The sequence below is a fragment of the Ipomoea triloba genome, chromosome 5, assembly GCF_003576645.1.
Source record: "Ipomoea triloba cultivar NCNSP0323 chromosome 5, ASM357664v1".
NCBI lineage: Eukaryota > Viridiplantae > Streptophyta > Magnoliopsida > Solanales > Convolvulaceae > Ipomoea > Ipomoea triloba.
In genome coordinates, this window is record NC_044920.1 from 4,690,380 (window position 1) to 4,697,729 (window position 7,350).

The window sequence follows — 7,350 nt, forward strand, 5'->3', positions numbered from 1 at the left end:
GGGGGGGGGGGGGGGGGGCTATTTTACTGTGTATTCGTGTTATTTTTATAGAGCATTTTGGAGTGCAAACTACTGTGTGAGTCATTTGTTACAAGATTGAGAGAAACATGAAGCCACCATAAATGAACGTCACCAATTACTCATTCTGGAAGGCTAGGATGCGAATCTATCTTCAAGCCTAAGGTGTTAAAGTCTGGCGTGCTAGACACCTCTCACTAATCCAGGTCCAGATAATACTATTGTTATCAAACCAGAGGAAGAATGATAAGATGTTGAAATTGCACTCTCAAACTATAACAACAAGGCCCTGAATTCAATCGTTGGATCCTTACATGAGTCCGTGTTCACCCTAGTCATTGGCATTGAAGAAGCTAAGAAGGCGTGACAAATTCTTCAAACAATATTTGAAGAAACAGATGATGTTAAACAATCCAAACTTCAAATGGTATTATCTGAATTCGAAGGCTTAAAGATGAATGATTAAGAGACAATTACTGACTTTCACAATCGTGTTCAAGATTTGATTAATCAAGCTTTTGTCCTTGGAGAACTCTTCACTGAGTCATGAGTTGTCAAGAAAGTCCTTCGTTCTTTGCCTGAAAGATTTCGAATGAAGGTCACAACTATCCATAAAAACTCAGGTTGAGAAAATAAAATCGTTGGTGAACTTATAGGGAGCCTACATACCTATGGTTCTTCAAGAAAGGGTAAATCAGTTGCCTTCGCAGCTGATGTAGATACTGACTCGGACACCGAAAGTCTGGACAATGAAACCCTAGTTCCACTAACAAAGAATTTCAAGAAGATTCTAAAAGGGTTTGGTTATCGTGGACAAGGACAGACTGAAAAAAATCAAAGGTCCCAACAAAGTCCTGACACTGCTTCTAATCCATTAGGATCAAAGTCAGGTTAATCATCACGATCTGGACAAATGAAGAATTCCTTATCAAACTCTGGAAAGAATACCAATAAGGAAATACAATGCAAAGACTATTAAGGATATGGTCACATTCAATCCGAATGTGCAACTTATCTTTAATGGAGTGACAATGAGGATGATGATGAGGATCAAAATGATTAAGAGGTATCTGGTAACTTTGTAGCATACTTTGCTCCAAGAGTTGAGTTCTTAGAATTTGAAGAAGAAGACTACAGATCATCAAATGATTTTGAAGAAGATCACAATCAATTGGAAGAAGAATATGCCAAGTTGGTAGTCAACTGAGAACAACTTATCAATATCAACAAAAATTTGAATTATGAGTTAAAGACATATGAAGAGACTAGTACAAAAAAGGGCATTTGCGTCGGAATACTCCAGACGCATATGCCATGGACGCAGATAGACAAGACTATCTGCGTCCGGAGTTGCCCGGACACAGATAGTCCACCATCTGCGTCTGGAACTGGGTAGTTCCGGACACAGAAAGTGTTTTTTTATTTTTTTTAAATGAACTATCTGCGTCCGGAACTGGGCTATTTTTATTTTTTTTTTAAATGGACTATCTGTGTCTGGAACTGCCCAATTACAGACGCAGATGGTCATTTTATTAAAAATAAAATAAAATTGTTTGTCACTGAATAGTATTACTGTCAAACACAACAAATTAATAAAGAAAACAAATGTGAAAGAAATGACAAATTAGGTCAAAGAAGTAGGTTCCTAAATACATATTGATGACAATTCTAGTCTTCTAGCTAGAGAGAAATGACGTTGTCTATTGAACAAATGAATGGTGATCTACGTACTCATAGTAAAGACTAAAGAGTGATTAATGAATGATTAAAGAACAAATGTCTTTGAAGATTGTTTATAATCTATTCTACATGATAACAAAATTCAAACTATAGTTACATATTGAATAAGGATTCAATGGCAATTACGACAAGTAATCTTCCTATGGTCATTAGGAAAGACCTTCACTAATTCACCCTGGAAAAGAAGAGTAATGAAGCCATGTTAGTTACTTTCAAGAAGGCTTCACTTTTGAAAGTACTGCTCTTGTTTCTTTTCTTCTGGAAAAAGAAAAGTGGAAGGATACTTCACTAAAAGATGCAAACAATAACCTCACAAATTTAAATATGGTAATTTAAATACACACCACATTTATCTTTTACAACAACATTTATCTTCACACCACTAGATTATTGCAAGATTCCAAAAGCTAACAATAAAGGAAACAAATGAGTTTCATAAATTGGATGATCAACCAAAAACGTTCAAAGTAAAAATGCTAATAAGAAGTACTGGAAAAAGAAGCATAAATATAATCCAAGCTGCATAAATATAACAATAATCACTTATGTCCCCTTATAGTTTTTACCCATTTGCAAGTGAAATGGAAAAGATACCCAAAATTTTGATGACAAGAAAAGAAATTACCTAATGTCCATAAAAGAGTATGCTTGCATATGATCATGGTTAAGAAGAATTAGAGGTAGCAAATCAACACGTTGTGGTTCCAGGCCCAACTGCTCCATTGTTGAAAGATATCCCTGTCTTACACTATCGCAACAAAAAGGTTTACACTTTACAATCAACCGTGAATTAGGAACTGCACATAGGATCCTTACCCATACTTGCAACAATTTTGGTGTTATCTGTCATCTGTCATTAGAATAATGATTTAAGAGCAAACATATGGCATCAGATCCTGTTATATGCATCATTTGTAACATATGACTACCTAAACCCATAATATTACCTTTACCAAATTGTTAAAGCTACTAAAAATTGGGGTTGTTTGTGTAATGTGAGGGTAATCAACCTTTAGCCTGAAAATGAAACCAGGACATTTAGTCACAAATTGCGGTGGATTCTAATTGCTGAAGGCCGGGCAGGGAATACTCACTTCTCAACAATGGAACAAAGAAGTTCATGGGCAGTTTTTGCTTCATCAGTCCAGTGTCTTATCGGCAAATGGACTAGCCATCAGCTTATATCCTGCATTATATATATATGTGTGTGTGTGTGTGTGTGTGTGCGCGCACGCGCGTGCGCATTCAACAAGTAGTCGGAAATGCTCAGCAGTTTGAATCAATCAAAATTAAAGTGCTTACCTTGTACAAGTTAATTTCTTCACCACAAAGAAAGAAACAGACTTTCCCATAAGCACAAATAGCAGCTTCTTTAGCCATGTGTTTGTCAGTGTGCTGAAGTATGAATTCCAAGCTAGACAGTCAATTTGCAGATCAGACCGAGAGTAGACAATGTTGGAATGTCTTGCACGCAGTTCACAACAGAAAAACATATATACAAATGAACAAAGTGAAAAAAATATTTGATTGAACTGCTACCTCGAAGATGCTCCTTAAACGTTTCTCTATCAAACTCAACATATATACCAATTGCACGGGCAGCGATCTGCAGGCAGATGGAAAGTATCTGAGCATAAGTGGAAACGTAACTAACCTTTATTTGTGTGTGAGGTGTGTAATAACTACAGATGCGTCTAAACAGAAACCTGTTGAATGTCTGGAACTGTATCCTTAGAAGCTTCAAACAGAAATGGGATATATTTTGCATACGGCCTTAAACCCTGTTCTCTAAATTCCTCAGCAATGCAATGAAAAATGTCAAAGGTCATTCTTCTTTCTTCAGGTGTTGTATCCTTTTGCTGCAAAAACATGCCTAAGAAACATTAGTCAAATTCTAACAGGATTGTTTTGTAATATGATACACACAAGGAAATTAAGATAGTAGTTAAGTGAGTTGCAAGAAAGTGACATACCCACATTATTTTTAGGGAAATAATTTCAGTAATGATGTTTTGAGTACTCAGCCTTTTTAACAAAATTTGCAAGCAAATACGAACCTATTTCAAAATATTTATGAAAAACATAAGAAATTTCATACTAGTGCTTACCTTGTACAAGTTAATTTCTTCACCACAAAGGAAGAAACAGACTTTCCCTTAAGCACAAATAGCAGCTTCTTTAGCCATGTGTTTGTCAGTGTGCTGAAGTATGAATTCCAGACTAGATAGTCAATTTGCATATCAGACCGAGAGTAGACAATGTTGGAATGTCTTGCACGCAGTTCACAACAGAAAAACATATATACAAATAAACAAAGTGAAAACACTATTTGATTGAACTGCTACCTCGAAGATGCTGCTTAAACGTTTCTCTATCAAACTCAACATATATACAAATTGCACGGGCAGCGATCTGCATGCAGATTGAAAGTATCTGAGCATAAGTGGAAACGTAACTAACCTTTATTTGTGTGACGTGTGTAATAACTACAAATGCGTGTAAACAGAAACCTGTTGAATGTCTGGAACTGTATCCTTAGAAGCTTCAAACAGAAATGGGATATATTTTGCATACGGCCTTAAACCCTGTTCTCTAAATTCCTCAGCAATGCAATGAAAAATGTCAAATGTCATTCTTCTTTCTTCAGGTGTTGTATCCTTTTGCTGCAAAAACATGCCTAAGAAACATTAATCAAATTCTAACAGGATTGTTTTGTAATATGATACACACAAGGAAATTAAGATAGTAGTTAAGTGAGTTGCAAGAAAGTGACATACCCACATTATTTTTAGGTAAACAATTTCAGTAATGATGGTTTGAGTACTCAGCCTTTTTAACAAAATTTGCAAGCAAATACGAACCTGTTTCAAAATATTTATGAAAAACATAAGAAATTTCATACTAGTGCTTACCTCGTACAAGTTAATTTCTTCACCACAAAGGAAGAAACAGACTTTCCCTTAAGCACAAATAGCAACTTCTTTAGCCATGTGTTTGTCAGTGTGCTGAAGTATGAATTCCAGACTAGATAGTCAATTTGCAGATCAGACCGAGAGTAGACAATGTTGGAATGTCTTGCAGGCAGTTCACAACAGAAAAACATATATACAAATAAACAAAGTGAAAACACTATTTGATTGAACTGCTACCTCGAAGATGCTGCTTAAACGTTTCTCTATCAAACTCAACATATATACAAATTGCACGGGCAGCGATCTGCAGGCAGATTGAAAGTATCTGAGCATAAGTGGAAACGTAACTAACCTTTATTTGTGTGACGTGTGTAAAAACTACAAATGCGTGTAAACAGAAACCTGTTGAATGTTTGGAATTGTATCCTTGGAAGCTTCAAACAGAAATGGGACATATTTTGCATACGGCCTTAAACCCTGTTCTCTAAATTCCTCAGCAATGAAATGAAAAATGTCAAAGGTCATTCTTCTTTCTTCAGGTGTTGTATCCTTTTGCTGCAAAAACATGACTAAGAAACATTAGTCAAATTCTAACAGGATTGTTTTGTAATATGATACACACAAGGAAATTAAGATAGTAGTTAAGTGAGTTGCAAGAAAGTGACATACCCACATTATTTTTAGGGAAATAATTTCAGTAATGATGTTTTGAGTACTCAGCCTTNCATACCCACATTATTTTTAGGTAAACAATTTCAGTAATGATGTTTTGAGTACTCAGCCTTTTTAACAAAATTTGCAAGCAAATACGAACCTGTTTCAAAATATTTATGAAAAACATAAGAAATTTCATACTAGTGGTCAAAAAATAATTGCAGATCAATACTTCATTCAGCTCAAAAGGAAGTAAAACACTTGCTTTGCTGCAAACATTGTTCTCCTACTGAATTTCCTCATTGACCGGTTCTAAGCTATACTTTTTTGCATTCTGTCTTTTTTCTTTCCTGTCGAACCATGCTCAGAAAACTTTCCATATGCTGCCAATAATTTCATCGTTATCTAGAGCCTAAGTTTTTGCAATCTGAAAATGAATTCAAGAAATATAAGATGCACTAGTATTTCAAGAACATTAATCACAATTTAAAATGAAGGAGAAAAAACCTGCATGATTTTATTCAATGCCACCAATGCTTGCACTTGAAGTTTTATGGTTGGTGCCTATGAGAAGCAATTTCATGACATCTTTAAAGGAACAAGCCAGTTTATGTCCATTAATAAATTTCAGTTTCAGAAGCAAGCATGAGATAATTTACCTCTAAGGCTTGAACCAAAGCTGGGATTATGATCTTAGGTAAAGTAATGATTGGAGAATCTACACTGACTGGAAAATGAAGCTCGTTTTCCAAAGCTGATCGCAACAGTAATGGCATTACTACAGTACAGTGATTAAACATAGAATGGTTAGCCCTGACAAAACATTCCAAAAAACTTTTGTAAATTGGAGTTTCAAACTTTTATTAGGACATTATGATAAAACACAAAGTCTCCTCTTTAAGAAGAGGAGCTTTACTTGATCTGATGCTATCAAATTAATCTATATGTTAGATTAACAAAGTTATCACTATGCTGGAAGTTTTTGTGATACAGAAACCCTTTTGTGTGTGCATTGACAAGAGGGGCATACAGCAGGAGATGAGGTTCAGCACCTTCCATACGCAGTACACAGAACAACACATTTTATTAATGGTAGTAGGTAGCTGTGAGCCTCATATAATTTATCATCAGTTCCTTCATTTATGTAGTTCATTGCAAGCAATCGGTTTTGCAGAGCACAATTTACAACATATTTGAGACAAAATCGCATTACTAAAATGACATCATAATACACAATTTTTAAAATTAAACTATCACAATATTAATACCTAACATATACAATAACACACAATAATTAATCAAAATTAAAATAAACAATAATAAATATTTCTTAAACATAAAACAAATAAATAAAATAATTAAAATAAAGTAACGTACGTACCTGAGACGGGTGACCGACGAGGAGCAGAAGGGGAAGGCGACCGGCGGCGAGAAGCGAGTGAAGGGCGACCGACGACGAGGAGCAGCGGCGGTTGCATTCCGCGATTGAACCCACACACGTGGAGGAGGTGGACAGCGACGACGCGGCTGGAGGGTTGGACGACGTCAGATCTGGACGGCGCGTATGGCTGTGGCATTGGACTGCGTCAGATCTGGACGGCTTCGTGCGGCGATGGTGTGGGAGAATGGAAAAGGCGATGGCTGGACGGCGTGCGGTGAGCGAGCGACGACAGGAGGAGTGCGACCTCGTGCGGCAGCATCGTGCGGGGTGGTGTTGTGGAGAAGAAGTGAAGAAGAAGGGCGAGGAGAGGATCTGGTCTAACCCTTACGTAGAAATAAATTAAATCATTGCGTCCGAAGTTATAACTTTGGACGCAGCTGGCTTGACGCGAAATATTACCTGCGTAAGAAGTTGTAACTTCAGACGCTGACAGTACATTATTTAAAAAAAAATAAATATTCAATTTTTAATTACAAAAATGCCACCGCCCCACTTTAGGCGTCCGGTGTTTAAACTTCAGATGCAGATTCTTCAGATGTATATGATTGATTATGTACTAGTGAGACACTGTGAAGAAGTTGAACA